General features: G+C 41.4%; 1 pseudogene; it reads left to right on the forward strand.

The window, feature by feature from the left end:
* LOC115146900 (lipoxygenase homology domain-containing protein 1-like) overlaps positions 1 to 17,094 on the forward strand; it is a 28,782-nt pseudogene extending 11,688 nt beyond the window's left edge.
* Positions 17,095 to 17,508: the final 414 nt, after the last annotated feature.

Consider the following 17,508-nt stretch of genomic DNA (forward strand, 5'->3'; position numbering starts at 1 on the left):
CTGCTGGAGCGCATGCTACGGGTGGGTGCTGCTATGGTGACCAGTGAGCTGAGATAAGGCGGGGCTTTACCTAGCAAAGACATATAGATGACCTGGAGCCAGTGGGTTTGGCGATGAATATGAAGCGAGGGCCAGAATATGACCCACACATTTTAAAACCATGTCTATCTTTATTTCCCAAACACAATTTATACTTGTCTTTTAATCATTTTTAGCATCTTTTAACACAGGCTTACACTTAAACACTTTGTACTTTTTTTTTACACTCATAGCATAGGCCAGGCCCTGTTATTCTCTCATATCCCAGCAATAATGCCTTGTATTACACCTGGGAAGAAAGCACTTCAATTTGCTCAACTTGCCATTGGCTCAACCATTGACTGAACTTACCCTATGGCCATTGGCACAATTCACCCCAAAACAAAAATGTTTACTATATTAGCTCACTCAGCTACAAGGATGCACTTTCATGCTAGGTTTAGGAACTCATATTGAAGCTTATAAAGACCTCAACTGATGTATAAAACAATCTACTTTGGTTTAGATACAAGCATCATGATAATTCTAACACAATTCATTTGACTTGGTGAAAATCTGTTTTCTTCCTTCAGACTCCATGAAATTATGACCTCTTGCTAAATATTTGGTCACATGATTTATTTTTTGAATGGTTTCCTAGATTCAAGGGTGGCTCAACTTAACCCTTTGGCTCAACTTACCCCACTCTCCCCTACAAGGAAATGTCTTAACATGTACTTTTTGTCACATTGATTTGTTTGGTTGATTTATCTGTTTGGTTTACCTGGCAGCATATGTTATCTCATCAATTAAACAAATATGAATTGTTTAATTTGATTGAGTGATTGATTTATTGACTGATTATTAATCATTGTCTGTCTGTAATTGTCAGATCATCTATGAGGTGACAGTGGTGATGAGAGATGTTCTAAATGCAAGAGCAGACACCCAGATCTACTTGTCTGTGTTCTGGGCTAACATCACTACAGAGGGGATCTTGCTGCAGAAGAATGAGGACAGGTACATTACCACACACACACCTGACCCTGACCAAACACACACCTGACCAATTTCTCACACCTGACCAAACGTTCACAGGCAACCAAACACACTGATTAAACGCTATCAAACACACCTGACCCAAAAGTTCACCCATATGACCAAATGTTCACACTTCAACAAATGCATAAATTTAACACACCCAAATAAACACACCCCAATTAGCCAACATAAAGTGGTTTTGAAACGACCAAACTGCAATTCTATTCCACATTCATCCACATAAAAAACTATATTTGAATAGTTGTACTTACTGTAGTTCACAGTGCATGTGATGTAGACTAGTGGTGTGTTTACAAAGACTCTCCCATAAAGCATTGCGCTCACACTCTGGCTGTCTTTAGGATTGAGCAGGGTCAGGAGGACATGTTCACCCTGGAGGTCGAGGACATTGCTCCCCTGAGGAAGATGAAGGCTCGTATCGACGGCTCTGGTAGCCAACCTGACTGGTTCCTGGATAAGGTCAGCACTGACAACATGTCACAGTTTACCAGCTCAATACAACACAGTCTTTGTATTTGACCTTTCTGAGCAGTAATTGCTCCATGTTTACAGTAAGAATATAATACAGTACCATACAGTCAGTGGAGGCTCCACATAGGAGGAAGGGGAGGACCATCCTACTCAGTGAATTTCGGGGGGTGGAAATAGTTTTAACATAGATAAGTTATCCTTTTTAGATAAAACTATACTACACTGAACAAAAGTATAAATGCAACATGGAACAATTTTCTAATATTTTTCTGAGTTACAGTTCATAAAAAAAAAGCTGTCAATTGAAATACATTCATTAGGCCCTAATCTATGGATTTCACATGACTGAGAATACAGATATGCATCTGTTGATCACAGATACCTTAAAAAAGGTAGGGGCATGTAGTCAGTCATTATCTAGTGTGACCACCATTTGCCTCACACATCTCTTTCACATAGAGTTGATCAGGCTGTTGATTGTGGCCTGTTGTGGCCTGTTGTGTTGTGCACTAAAGTCCACAAGCAAAGGGAAAAGGTGAGAGGAGGAGATACGAGAAGGAATTACGCAACTAGCAAAGTAGCGGACTAAACTCCACTCCATGGTGAAGGAAGTGAGAGACCAGGCTTTGTGGAATCTGGCACCGACTACATAGATACACCCAAGTCAATACTTGAAAAAAAATTAAATCATGAAACCCTGTACCTATGTTTGTCCTCTGTAGTTGTGTTCCTTTCTCTGTTTGCTGAAATCCACACCTTTTCAATAAGGGTTAATCAAATATATCAATTTAGTGTGAATGTGCATGTGTCAATTTAATAAATGCCCACGGCGAGGTGTGGTTTAATGTGACCACTCCCTCGAGTATGGTACAGCCGTGTACCATGCTGACCACACCGCTCGCGTTATGTGCCCGAGCATTGCAAAATACATTTACACATACATTATTCAATCATTGCATCCACACTGCTCGCACGTCTGCATAGCCAGGCGCTAAAATAGAACTTGGTTCTATTTGTGACGCTTGATGCGCTGAAAGTCCTGCCTCTCCCATCTCCTCATTGGTTTTTAGGAGCATATATCCACATGGGTAAACTGAGGTCCACACTCCAGTCCAGTTGGTGGTGGTAATGCACCTTAAAGTTGGTTGCCAACCTCCATATAAAGTCCAAAGAAGAAGACGACTGAAGGAAGAGAGATTACTAGACGCAAACTCGGTTTACCCTTTTATCTGTCGATTCATTTTCAGAGTAGAGGACCTTGTGCATTTCAGGTAAAATATCAACCCAATGTTTATATCCTGGGACAAATTAGCTAGCAAAGCAAGCTAAATTGGCATGAATGTTGAATGATTTTCGACCTGTCCCCAAATGAATATAGTTGGTTCAGAGTTAGTTTTGATATTTCAACCTGCCTGTCCTGATCACGTCTGGTGTGGATTGACAAAATCAACATGCGCATGCCCGGTGTAGTCAGCATGGTAGGGCACTCCCGTTAGTCCCATGTAATTAGCCTAACTTCGGCGGCATCCACTTTTTTGTCATTTCAGTAAACGTTTTCAGCAGCCTCATGTGTCGATACTAACATACAGTGGGGCAAAAAAGTATTTAGTCAGCCACCAATTGTGCAAGTTCTCCCACTTAAAAAGATGAGAGAGGCCTGTAATTTTCATCATAGGTACACTTCAACTATGACAGACAAAATGAGGAAAGCAAATCCAGAAAATCACATTGTAGGATTTTTAATGAATTTATTTGCAAATTATGGTGGAAAATAAGTATTTGGTCACCTACAAACAAGCAAGATTTCTGGCTCTCACAGACCTTCTTTAAGAGGCTCCTCTGTCCTCCACTCGTTACCTGTATTAATGGCACCTGTTTTGAACTTGTTATCAGTATAAAAGACACCTGTCCACAACCTCAAACAGTCACACTCCAAACTCCACTATAGCCAAGATCAAAGAGCTGTCAAAGGACACCAGAAACAAAATTGTAGACCTGCACCAGGCTGGGAAGACTGAATCTGCAATAGGTAAGCAGCTTGGTTTGAAGAAATCAACTGTGGGAGCAATTATTAGGAAATGGAAGACATACAAGACCACTGATAATCTCCCTTGATCTGGGGCTCCACGCAAGATCTCACCCCGTGGGGTCAAAATGATCACAAGAACGGTGAGCAAAAATCCCAGAACCACATGGGGGGACCTAGTGAATGACCTGCAGAGAGCTGGGACCAAAGTAACAAAGCCTACCATCAGTAACACACTACGCCGCAAGGGAGTCAAATACTGCAGTGCCAGATGTGTCCCCCTGCTTAAGCCAGTACATGTCCAGGCCCATCTGAAGTTTGCTAGAGAGCATTTGGATGATCCAGAAGAAGATTGGGAGAATGTCATATGGTCAGATGAAAGCAAAATATAACTTTTTGGTAAAAACTCAACTTGTCGTGTTTGGAGGACAAAGAACACCATACCTACTGTGAAGCATGGGGGTGGAAACATCATGCTTTGGGGCTGTTTTTCTGCAAAGGGACCAGGACGACTGATCCGTGTAAAGGAAAGAATGAATGGGGCCATGTATCGTGAGATTTTGAGTGAAAAACCTCCTTCCATCAGCAAGGGCATTCAGCATGACAATGATCCCAAACACACCGCCCGGGCAACGAAAGAGTGGCTTCGTAAGAAGCATTTCAAGGTCCTGGAGTGGCCTAGCCAGTCTCCAGATCTCAACCCCATAGAAAATCTTTGGAGGGAGTTGAAAGTCCGTGTTCCCCAGCAACAGCCCCAAAACATCACTGCTCTAGAGGAGATCTGCATGGAGGAATGGGCCAAAATACCAGCACCAGTGTGTGAAAACCTTGTGAAGACTTACAGAAAATGTTTGACCTCTGTCATTGTCAACAAAGGGTATATAACAAAGTATTGAGATAAACTTTTGTTATTGACCAAATACTTATTTTCCACCATAATTTGCAAATAAATCAATTAAAAATCCTACAATGTGATTTTCTGGATTTTTTTTCTCATTTTGTCTGTCATAGTTGAAGTGTACCTATGATGAAAATTACAGGCCTCTCTCATCTTTTTAAGTGGGAGAACTTGCACAACTGGTGGCTGACTAAATACTTTTTTGCCCCACTGTACATGGCTGTCACAACAAATTATTTGCATGATACTTATTCTGCCACGGTTACCCGACCTGCTAACACTGACGGTAAAGATAGTAAAGCTGTCGCATTAAACTTATGTCAGTTTGCTTGCCCCTAGTTTTTTTGTCAGTTAGCTGACGTCGTCGAGAGAAGGTAATCCTGATATAATTCGTAATGCCGCATAACTACTTCCAGTCTTTGCCTGCCCTTGAATGGTCTAGTTATTTAGAAAAATGTATTCTTGTTGGCTTGGCTATATGTCCTTTCAATTTGCCTCCTACTGGCCCTCCAACACCACTTTCAGCAGCATCTGGTCTCCCATCCAGGGACCAACCCTGCTTAGCGTCAGTGTCAAGCCAGCATAGCAGTGGGATGCAGGGCAGTATGCTATAAACATGGAATTTGGCAGATAACTTTATAAACCTGGTACATTTTCTGTCCTGAGATACTAATAAATAATGAGATAGAAATCAAAGAAATACTTATTTATTTACAATAATTTTATAGCCTAGGTATAATTTACAAACGCCATCGGAGATTCAATTGACATGCTAAATTGCCATTTGAGAAACAGAAACTAGCAAAAGGTTGGTTGTAATTTGATTAACGTTTATTGAAATGGTATAGATTTCAGTAAACAAAGAAAGGCACGCAAGTACAGAGGACAAACATAAGTACAAGGTAGTCATTTCATTATATTTTTTGGGAAGTATTGACCTTGGGCAAATCGATGTAGTCAGAGCTAGATTACACAAACCCTGGCCTCTGCTCCACTCTGTTGGTGAAGTTCATCATAAACTTCCTTCACATTGGAGTTGACTGTAGTCCACTACATGCATAGTGAGGATGTTGTATGTGACTGCTATGAAATTGGACTGTTTGTGGGTGATCAAGGGTGTATTCAGTCCGCCGATTCTGTTGCAAAACATTTCACTAACGGAACTAACTGGGGAAGGACCTGGATTCGTCCAATAGAAACTTTGGTTTTCCTTGCAAAACAGACCATTTTGGGACTGTTTGGACTATTGATTACTTTACACCCCACATCAGCTACTAGCAGGGGTATTCAACTCTTATCCTACGAGGTCCAGAGCCTTCTGGTTTTCTGTTCTGAATGACAATTAATTGCACACACCTGGTGTCCTGGGTCTAAATCAGGCTCTGATTAGAGGGGAGCAATACAAAAATGGAACTGGCTTCGAGGTCCAGAGTTGAGTTTAAAGGTACTAGAGCTGTGCCTACATGGCCATACTCATAATCGTATTTGTAAATTGACAGTTAATAATCGGATCAGATGATACTTGTGGTCGGAAAAAACGGAAGTGTTTTAATATGCCTAAATATATGTTGGCAAAATACCTCCCTACACATTCTGACCTCAAAATAATTGCAGATTAGGAGCAGTGTGCGGAGGGGGGTGTGTGTGTCTCTCCTCAACTTGCAGCCAAGTTTGCTGTCACTCAGTCAGAATGCACATCACATACAGGCAAGAGTGTGCAAGGCGGTATTGAATGTGTCACTCACTGTCTGTCACCTTGATTACTCCAATTTATCTCAACCTGTGCACCTACGTTATGAACTTTCATTGTAGGCTAGGTTGTAGCAACCTCACGATGGATATAGGGCAAATTGAAGTATCATGTAGTAGCCTACGTCTAGTGATGTTTCACATGACGAAAAGTATGTGGACACCTGCTCATTTAAAAAATAATTAGCATTGATATGGAGTTGGTCCCCTCTTTGCTGTTACAACAGCCTCCACTCTTCTGGGAAGGCTTTCCACTAGATGTTGGAACTAGAGGTTCCGATTATGATTTTTCAACGCCGATACCGATTCATTGGAGGACCAAAAAAAGCCGTAGGTGCACAGGATGTAATATATATATATATTTGTAACAATGACAACTACAACAATACTGAATTAACACTTTTATTTTAACCTAATCTAATACATAAATAAAAATCTATTTAATCTCAAATAAATAATGAAACGTGTTCAATTTGGTTTAAATAATGCAAAAACACAGTGTTGGAGATGAAAGTAAAAGTGCAATATGTGTCATGTAAAAAAGCTAACGTTTAAGTTCCTTGCTCAGAACAGGAGAACATATGAAAGCTGGTGGTTTCTTTTATATTTCCAGTTAAGAAGTTTTAGGTTCTAGTTATTATAGGAATTATAGGGCTATTTCTCTCTATACCATTTGTATTTCATTTACCTTTGACTATTGGATGTTCTTATAGGCACTATAGTATTGCCAGCCTAATCTCGGGAGTTGATAGGCGTGAAGTCAGGAACAGCGCTGTGCTTCAAGCATTTCGAAGAGCTGCTGGCAAACGCATGAAAGTGCTGTTTGAATGAATGCTTACGAGCCTGCTGCTGTCTACCACCGCTCAGACTGCTCTATCAAATATCAAATCATAGACTTAATTATATTATAATAAACACACAGAAATATGAGCTTTAGGTCATTAATATGTTCAAATCCGGAAACAATTATTTTGAAAACAAAACTTTTATTCTTACAGTGAAATACGGAACCGCTCTAAGTCTAAATATTGCTGTTACATTGCACAACCTTCAATGTTATGTCATAATTATGTAAAATTCTGGCAATTATAATTACGGTCTTTGTTAGGAAGAAATGGTCTTCACACAGTTCGCAACGAGCCAGGCGGCCCAAACTGCTGCATATACCCTGACTCTGCTTGCACAGAACGCAAGAGCAGTGACACAATTCCGCTAGTTAATATTGCCTGCTAACAAGAATTTATTTTCACTAAATATGGAGGTTTAAAAACATATACTTGCGTATTGATTTTAAGAACGGCATTGATGTTTATGGTTAGGTACATTGGTTCAACGACAGTGCTTTTTTCGTGAAAGCGCTTGTTAAATCATCACCCGTTTGGTGAAGTAGGCTGTGATTCGATGATAAATTAACAGGCACCGCATTGATTATTTGCAACGCAGGATAAGCTAGTTAAACTAGTAATATCATCAACCATGTGTAGTTAACTAGTGATTATGTTAAGCTTGATTGATTGTTTTTTATAAGATAAGTTTAATGCTAGCTAGCAACTTACCTTGGCTCCTTGCTGCACTCGCGTAACCTGTTACAGGTGGTCAGCCTGCCACGCAGTCTCCTCGTGGAGTTCAATGTAATCAGCCATAATCGGCATCCAAAAATGCTGATTACCAATTGTTATGAAAACTTGAAATCGTCCCTAATTAATCGTCCATGTCGATTAATCGGTCGACCTCTAGTTGGAACATTGCTGTGGGGAGTTGCTTCCATACAGCCATGAGCATTAGTGAGGTCGGGTACTGATGTTGGGCAATTAGGCCTGGCTCGCAGTCGGCGTTCCAATTCATCCCAAAGGTGTTCGATGGGGTTGAGGTCAGGGCTCTGTGCAGGCCAGTCAAGTTCTTCTACACCGATCTTGACAGACAATTTCTGTATGGACCTCGCTTTCTGCACAGGGGTATTGTCATGCTGAAACAGGAAAGAGCCTTCCCCAAACTGTTGCCACAAAGTTGGAAGCACAAAATCGTCTATAATGTAATTGTATGCTATAGCGTTAAGATTTCCCTTCACTGGAACTAACGGGCCTAGCCCAAACCATGAAAAACATTACCCAGACCATTATTCCTCCTCCACCAAACTTTACAGTTGGCACTATGCATTTGGGCAGGTAGCATTCTCCTGGCAACTGCTAAACCCAGATTTGTCCGTCGGACTGCCAGATGGTGAAGCATGATTCATCACTCCTGGGAACGCGTTTCCAGCTATAGCAGGGCAGAAATTTGACAAACTGACTTGTTTGAAAGGTGGCATCCTATGACGGTGCCACGTTGAAAGTCACTGAGCTCTTCAGTATGGGCCATTCTATTGCCAATGTTTTTCGATTTTATACACCTATCAGCAACGCGTGTGGCTGAAATAGCCAAATCCACTAATTTGGCCATGTAGTGAATGGAATATGAATGATAGTAACCATTTACATTTACATTTAAGTCATACGATAATAACAGGTGTTATTAACTAAGTGCCCAACGCACGTGAGAGAGAAAGGGAGAGACATGGGTTGATGTCTGTAAGGGCTCGATTCAATCCGTATCGCTGAAGTTCAGCACTATAGCGCGATTTACATTTTATAAGTAATTTCTGATTGAGCTGACATATGCAGCGTTTGGGCGAATCGTGATTGCAGCCTCCACTAACGCAGGAACATTGCCTTTACATTTGGATTTTTGTATTGCGCTGTAGCACAGGTCTTCAGTGCTACGGATTTAATCGAGCCCTAAGTCTTAGGTCACAGGATTGCTCAATCCCCAACATCCCTCTGACTTTTTCTCTCACACTTGCTCTTTCTCTTTCTTTCTCTCTCTCTCTCTCTCTCTCTCTCTCTCTCTCTCTCTCTCTCTCACACACAAACACACACACACACACACTGATCTCTACCTGCAGGCGATAGGTCACTGCATATTTCAGCCAAACACACCAGACAGACACACTCACACAGCTCTGCACGGTAGGGGTAAGAGTTCGTCTGGGGTGAACATCATTGAATGGCACATGAGTGTATTGACCCATTTCAGTCAGTGTGGGGTTGGAGCAGGCAGGCTTCAGATACTGGGCTGAATCTGTTCTCCCCAGACACAGACAGACACAGGCTCAGTAATAAGCAATAGCAGAAGCACAATGCTTTATCCCAATGTTTTACTGTTTTATGTGGTGTCAAGGGGGTTGTGAATAACACAAGACAGCAAAAAGACATTGGACAAAGTTGAATTGTATTGTATAATCCTGTCATGAAATATATGACACACTCACCTTCCTTGATATTTTATGATGTGACATCACAGGGGCATTGTTAATTGTCTCAATGTATTACCATACCAATTAGTTGTGATATGTATTTGTTGTTGACAGAAGTAGTACATGCACTAAGAATTGCAATACAACAATTCTGAACCACCCCCCTCACACACCTCCAGGAAACATTACAGATTTTCTCCTACATTTTGAGGTTTCTCATTGAGACATAATTGTGTTCCAGTTCTATTTGACGGTCAATATTGAACTGGCAGATGGCTTCCCCCTGTCAGAACAATATGAACGTTGGCCCCAAATTCACTTCGATGCCAAGACTTTACCTTACCACAGGCATTTCCTATGCAGTAACAACCCCTCCATGTCTTTCCATATCACCCAGCCTGCCTGTAGACTAGAGAAACACTAGCAGGCAAGGCTCATACCCAGTCGTGTCGGTCTGTGGCTGGGCCATGTCCTTGGACTGACCCAGTAGCTGTACAGCATCCCAAACAGATGTGTGCTAACGTTATGGATTACACACACCGTGCCTGTTTATTCAAATGGCCACTGCAGTGAACTGGGCACACAGCCAGCATGCTAATCTCACTCAAATGAATATATTGATGGTAGTTAATGAAGGTTGGGCTACCGGAGCCTTGGGTTTTTACAGTAGGGTACTTTCTACAGTTACACCCTGTCTATGACAAGTGGTCAAACACACTGGGGGGAAGAGGGATATGCTCATAATGCACAGTATTGACATATACTGTCAGGTCCATCATTATTGGCAGCCTTGATAAATATGAGCAAAAAGACAATAAAATAAATAATACAAATACTGAGCTATATTGTATGCTCCAAAAAGGTGGGAAATTATGTTATTTTATAGTAATACAATTGCCCAGAGACAAATATTTTGTTTAACAAGAAATGCAGAAAAATCTCAAAGAATTGGGGTCAAAATTATTGGCACCCCTCTTTTCAATATTCTAGCACTCTCCCCCTGCGAGGATAACGACACAGCCTTTTTCGAAAACGTTTTATGTGATTGGAAAACACTTTGGGAGAGAGCTTAGACCATTCTTCCATACAGAATCTTTCCAGATCCTTTTTATCTTCTGACTGCTCTCATGGACTCTTACATTCAAACCATTTTGTGGTTATTAACAGTTTCTGGTTTCGGAGGAAACTATATTGAAAATCAGAAGACTATGCAGAAAAGTACCTCAAATCTATGGTAAAATATGGTGGTGGATCTTTGATGTTATGGGGCTATTTTGCTTCAACTATTCCTGGGGCCCTTGTTAAGGTCAACAGCATCATGAACATTACCAAGTACCAGGACATTTCAGCAAAAAAACTGGTTACCTCTGCCAGGAGGCTGATACTTGGCAGCAAGTGGATCTTCCAGCAAGACAATAACCCCAAGCATTAATAAAAATCCATAGAAATAAATTATTAATTTACCACAAAATCTACATTTTTCAATGGCCATCTCAGTCTCCCGACTTGACCCATTGAAAACCTGTGGTTTGAATGTAAGAGCAGACTAAGGATATCAAGGATCTGGGAAGATTCTGTATGGAAGAATGGTCTAAGATCTCTCCCAAAGTGTTTTCCAATCTCATAAAATATTTTAGAAAAAGGCTGTGTTGTTAACCTTGCAAAGGGAGGGTGCTAAGAGTATTAAAAACAGGAGTGCCAACAATTTTAACCCCTATCTGTATGAGATATTTTTTTAAATTGCTTGTTAAACCAAATCTATTTCTCTGAGAAATTGTATTAGTATAAAATAATAAAATGTAAATTTCTTTGCATACAATATAGCTCAGTATTTGTATTTATTTTATGCAGTCTTTTTTGCTCATATTTATCAAGGGTGCCAATAATTATGGACCTGACTGTATTTATATTTTTTGCATTTTACCACTATGGATTATGGTTGATCTTTGTTGATGTTTGTCTGGTATTGTCCTTCAGATTAGTCCTGTACACAGGTATTGCCTTATCCTGACAACGTAGATTTGATTGATGCTTTATCCTAATATAATAACAGCAGTTGTAAAGGCTCCCATTCACTTTAATATGCAAATCCACTTAAAAATGCACTCTAAATTTCTGAAAAGGTTGTTGCTGTGACGAATTGGTCAATGTGTCAGCCACCTTACCTCACACCTAGTCAAATAAGGGTTAATGACTTCGACTAATTGATAATTTATGAATTATAATTTCCCACAGATTACCATGCATAACCTGACCACAGAGAATGTGTCGGAGTTCACCTGTGAGGAATGGCACACAGTTCACAAGAGGACCATGACATGTGAGATGACTGCCGTGGTGGAAGAGGAGGAGATGGTGGAGAGCACCACCTACATTATCCAGGTTAAGACCAGCGACATCGGAGGTGGGTCAGACAAACAACACATTCTTACAGTCCTCATTGAAGTCCATGTTCATGTGACTAACCAGGGCCTGTATTCATAAAGCGTCTTAGAGTAAAACATACTGATCTAGGATCGTTTTTGCCTTTTAGATTATAATAAATGGGCAGGGGGGGACCTGATCTTAGAAAAGCAATCCTCACTTTATGAATACAGGCCCAGGTATCAATCTCAAGACTACATTATTCCACTGAACTAAAGCCTAGTCATTATCGTAGTTCCCTGCACCACATTTACATCAATTTTCTGTAATCACAGTGTCCCTCACTCTCTATCTTTCACTGCAAATCAACACCATTTATTATACACTGGCCCAGATCCAGCTTAAGTCCTGTTCCTAACTAGCTGGGATGTTTGTTACAGGGGGGGGGGGGGGGGGAATCAGAGAATCACTAACCTCCATCTCAACATTACACACAGACACACACACACACACACGGGCATTCACGTGCACACAAGTTAAAGACTTGATGTACACACACACAAACATGCAAGCACATGAGTCACATGTGACTCAGAGGAAACAGGGATTTAATTTGATAAGGTAGTTGGTTAGTTGTTAATAGGGGACTATTTGAAAGGCAGTCTATGGAAGTAAATATTTTAGTGATTTTATACATTTTCAAGGATGTCTGACAGATGGTGAAGTGATGTCTTGAAAGGCAGAATGTTAGTGGCTAATGGGGAAGGTTTACAGAGACCTTTGGGGTGAAATTAGGATTATATAATCTGTGTTATCGTCTGGCGACGGGGAATGGTTATAATAAATAGATTTTTATGAAGGCTGTAGTTTCAGCTGATGGTAAGTTGAGCATTTAAAAAGCAGGCATTTAGGTTTGTAAAAGTACAACAAAGGGGATTCAGTTTGCATGGCCTTAAACTCAGAGGGTTAACACAGTCCCATGAGACCCGGGTTCGGAGCCCAGTCAGCCACAAAATCACTGCAGCTTTTCATAGAAGTTGCTGACTCTCCTCCCTCTCTCTCCACAGGCGCAGTCACTGACGCCAACATGAGGATCATTGTGTTTAGGGAGAGCTGTGACACTGGGACCTTGGCTCTGAAATCCAACAAGTTTGATCACAAGCAGACTGATGTGATCCATTTCCCTGATGTGCTCCGCATCGGGGAGCTCTCCAAGGTCCGGGTGTGACACGACAACTCAGGTCAGCCAATAAGTCATCAGGAATATGATGCCATGACCGGGAGGGGAGCCAATTGCAATCACAGTGAACAAGTCAAAATAAGAAACCTGCATACCTATTGGTTCTATCAAATCAAATGTTATTTGTCACATGCCTCGTAAACAACAACAAGTGTAGACGAACAGTGAAATGCTTACTTACGGGGCCCTTCTCAACAAAGCAGAAAGAAAAAGAGAGAAATAATAGAAAAATAATCACACAAGGAATAAATACACAATGAATAACAATAATTTGGCTATATACAGTGGGGCAAAAAAGTATTTAGTCAGCCACCAATTGTGCAAGTTCTCCCACTTAAAAAGATGAGAGAGGCCTGTAAATTGTCATCATAGATACACTTCAACTATGACAGACAAAATGAGAAAAAAAATCCAGAAAATCACATTGTAGGATTTTTTATTAATTAATTAGCAAATTATGGTGGAAAATAAGTATTTGGTCAATAACAAAAGTTTATCTCAATACTTTGTTATATACCCTTTGTTGGCAATGACAGAGGTCAAACGTTTTCAGTAAGTCTTCACAAGGTTTTCACACACTGTTGCTGGTATTTTGGCCCATTCCTCCATGCAGATCTCCTCTAGAGCAGTGATGTTTCGGGGCTGTTGCTGGGCAACATGAACTTTCAACTCCCTCCAAAGATTTTCTATGGGGTTGAGATCTGGAGACTGGCTAGGCCACTCCAGGACCTTGAAATGCTTCTTACGAAGCCACTCCTTCGTTGCCCGGGCGGTGTGTTTGGGATCATTGTCAGGCTGAAAGACCCAGCCACGTTTCATCTTCAATGCCCTTGCTGATGGAAGAAGGTTTTCACTCAAAATCTCACGATACATGGTCCCATTCATTCTTTCCTTTACACGGATCAGTCGTCCTGGTCCCTTTGCAGAAAAACAACCCTAAAGCATGATGTTTCCACCCCCATGCTTCACAGTAGGTATGGTGTTCTTTGGATGCAACTCAGCATTCTTTGTCCTCCAAACACAACGAGTTGAGTTTTTACCAAAAAGTTATATTTTGGTTTCATCTGACTATATGACATTCTCCCAATCTTCTTCTGGATCATCCAAATGCTCTCTAGCAAACTTCAGACGGGCCTGGACATGTACTGGCACTGGCGGACACGTCTGGCACTGAAGGATTTGAGTCCCTGGCGGCGTAGTGTGTTACTGATGGTAGGCTTTGTTACTTTGGTCCCAGCTCTCTGCAGGTCATTAACTAGGTCCCCCCGTGTGGTTCTGGGATTTTTTGCTCACCAAGCTGCTTACCTATTGCAGATTCAGTCTTCCCAGCCTTATGCAGGTCTACAATTTTGTTTCTGGTGTTCTTTGACAGCTCTTTGGTCTTGGCCATAGTGCAGTTTGGAGTGTGACTGTTTGAGGTTGTGGACAGGTGTCTTTTATACTGATAACAAGTTCAAACAGATGCCATTAATACAGGTAACGAGTGGAGGACAGAGGAGCCTCTTAAAGAAGAAGTTACAGGTCTGTGAGAGCCAGAAATCTTGCTTGTTTGTAGGTGACCAAATACTTATTTTCCACCATAATTTGCAAATAAATTCATTAAAAATCCTACAATGTGATTTTCTTGATTTTTTTTCTCATTTTGTCTTTCATAGTTAAAGTGTACCTATGGTGAAAATTACAGGCCTCTCTCATCTTTTTAAGTGGGAGAACTTGCACAATTGGTGGCTGACTAAATACTTTTTTGCCCCACTGTACACAGGGCACCAGTACCGAGTCAATGTCCAGGGGTACGAGGTAATTGAGGTAGATATGTACCTATACAGTAGGTAGGGATACTGTGACTAGGCAACAGGATAGATAAAACAGTAGCAGCAGCATATGTTATGAGTCAAAAGAGTTAGTACAAAAAGGGTCAATGCAGATAGTTAAATAGTTAACTAATAGTTACCCGGACTAACTATTTAGCAGTCTTATGGCTTGGGGGTAGAAGCTGTTCAGGGTCCTGTTGGTTCCAGACTTGGTGCATCTGTACCACTGGCCGTACGGTAGCGGAGAGAACAGTCTATGACTTGGGTGGCTGGAGTCTTTGACAATGTTTAGGGACTTCCTGTAAAACTACCTGGTATAGAGGTGCTGGATGGGCAGGGAGCTGTACGCCCTTCCCTCCGTACCTAAATCTGCATTGTGTATTTATGCACCGACTGTGAACTAGGTCGTTTTTATGATATATTGTTTATCACGCCTGTCTATTTCATACCCTGTCAGTTGTTTCATACTCTACTGATATGTCATGATCAGGGCCTGCTCCAGGGTAGCACATAGAATACATTGATGTAAAAGATGAGGCCCTGGACAAGACGTTCCGTTTCCCATGAGACCGCTCTTTGGCCAAGAATGAGGACGACGGTCAGATCACGAGGGAGTTGGCCTGCGCCAACAACGGCATCATAGACCTCAACGAGAAGACCTGTAAGATCAGTTGCACACAAGCCTGAGTTCTCTTTAGTAGGGCCAAGCATTTATCCTGGTAAGAATATGCAGTCAGGAAGAATTCCTGGCTCTTGTATTTACAGTGTTCCAATCAGATCATGATGAAATTACTATAGTGTACTGTAATCTACTTTGAATCCTATCCTATTGCAATCCTGTCCTCACATAACCCCAGTTTCACATTTTTGTCCTAGCCTTCTAAGCCCTTGATTAGTTGAATCAGGTCTGCAACAAAAATGTCCAACATTGGGGTTATGCAAGGGCTGGACACTGACTGTACTAATGACCTACGTTTGCCTAATGGACTGTTCAAGAGAATTCGGTCCAAGCTAACGCATTGTGTCTGTACTTTTGTTTGAAAGAATATGAAATTATTACCACCATGGTGGACACAGAGGACGCAGAGACCATCTAGATCTCACTGGAGGGGAAGAAGGGGCAATCAAAATAAATTGTGATGGAGAACTCAAAGAAAAAGAGGTTATTGCGGTACGCTGCTCTTGGGCTTGTGTTTATGTAAAGAATAAGCAGAAATGATTGGGTTGGAGGGTTTTCTCTTTTTTTTTCTGTTATGCCAGCCAGGCTTAGAATGATCTCAGTTGGCAATAAGAGCTCTTTTACAGACTGATGAGTCAGGCCTCTCAACAGTATACTCTGCTCTTATGGAATTCAATCACTAGTAGTAATAAACTCGATAGACATCGCCAGGCATGAAAAGAGCTCATAAAATCTAATCCACACCTATTTGTTTCAGATCAAATCTTTGCAAAACGTATTTAATGAAGCTTGTAATATTCTTTACTGCTTTTCGCGCAATGGGTCTTATTTTCATTCAGAGGAAGTTCTCCAAACAGCTGGGTGACATTGCTGGCATCTGCCTGGGCTACACTGCCAAGTATGGGAAGGAGGTGAAAGGAGAGGCATTCTGGCATGTGGAGGTCGTCGTCATAGAGAAAGAGCTAAACAACAGGTGAATGACCCCTAGCCTGAACCCATGTACTATATATCAACCATCTGGTGCTTATTCGGTAGGGTACAAAACCCTGCTGCTAGAAATATATTGTGTGGAAACTCACAAGTTCTCCATCTTGTGGAAGAGAGAATCACTCCTTTCCAGGATCCTATTAATCAGCAATGACCTGAAGAGGGACGAGTTTGTGACCAAGACCACTGAGAGCTTCGCAAGCAAGGCCCGGAGACTGGTAAGCATCAAGTACGATATTATCACGAGCAACGAGAAGGGGGTGGGCACCGATGCCAACGTCTTCATTAGCATCTATGGTTCCAACTGCTGCGGCAGAAGTCCCGCGACCTGTTTGAGCGTGGCCAGACGGACCGCTTCCTGCTGGACTCAGTCCCAGCTGGACTGTGTGGAGGTCACCAACACGGCCAATGACATCACCATCTTCCTGTGTGGGAAGTGGCTGGCAACCAAGAAAGTGGACTGCCAGATCTTCAGGGTCCTCTACCCAAAGTACTAAAGACCTTATATTGAGAGTTCTCCACTATATCAAGCACTTACTATAAGCGTCGGGCTCAATTGCACAGCCGAGCAGGAAAGGCCTCACAGTATGTTGGACCATTTCCAAGGATCTTCGTGATGGAGAGATGCAAACTAAGTGGAGTTTGGATGTGAGCAGCCATTTCATTTTCCCATGGACATTTTTTATTGCCTCAATACAGTCATGCTCTCACAAACAGATTTAAAAAAAATATTTATTACTATATTTTTTGAATATGTCATAGTGTATATATATATATATATATATATATATTCCAATTCTACGTGAGGAAATGGCCTGGACTTGATGGCTAAAACACAAAAGGGTCAAAAGTTCAGGTAACATGATCGTGCCACCATTTTTAAGTACCTATTAGGGATGACATGTTGCGAA

The sequence above is a fragment of the Oncorhynchus nerka genome, linkage group LG19 (genome assembly GCF_034236695.1).
Source record: "Oncorhynchus nerka isolate Pitt River linkage group LG19, Oner_Uvic_2.0, whole genome shotgun sequence".
Classification (NCBI taxonomy): Eukaryota; Metazoa; Chordata; class Actinopteri; order Salmoniformes; family Salmonidae; genus Oncorhynchus; species Oncorhynchus nerka.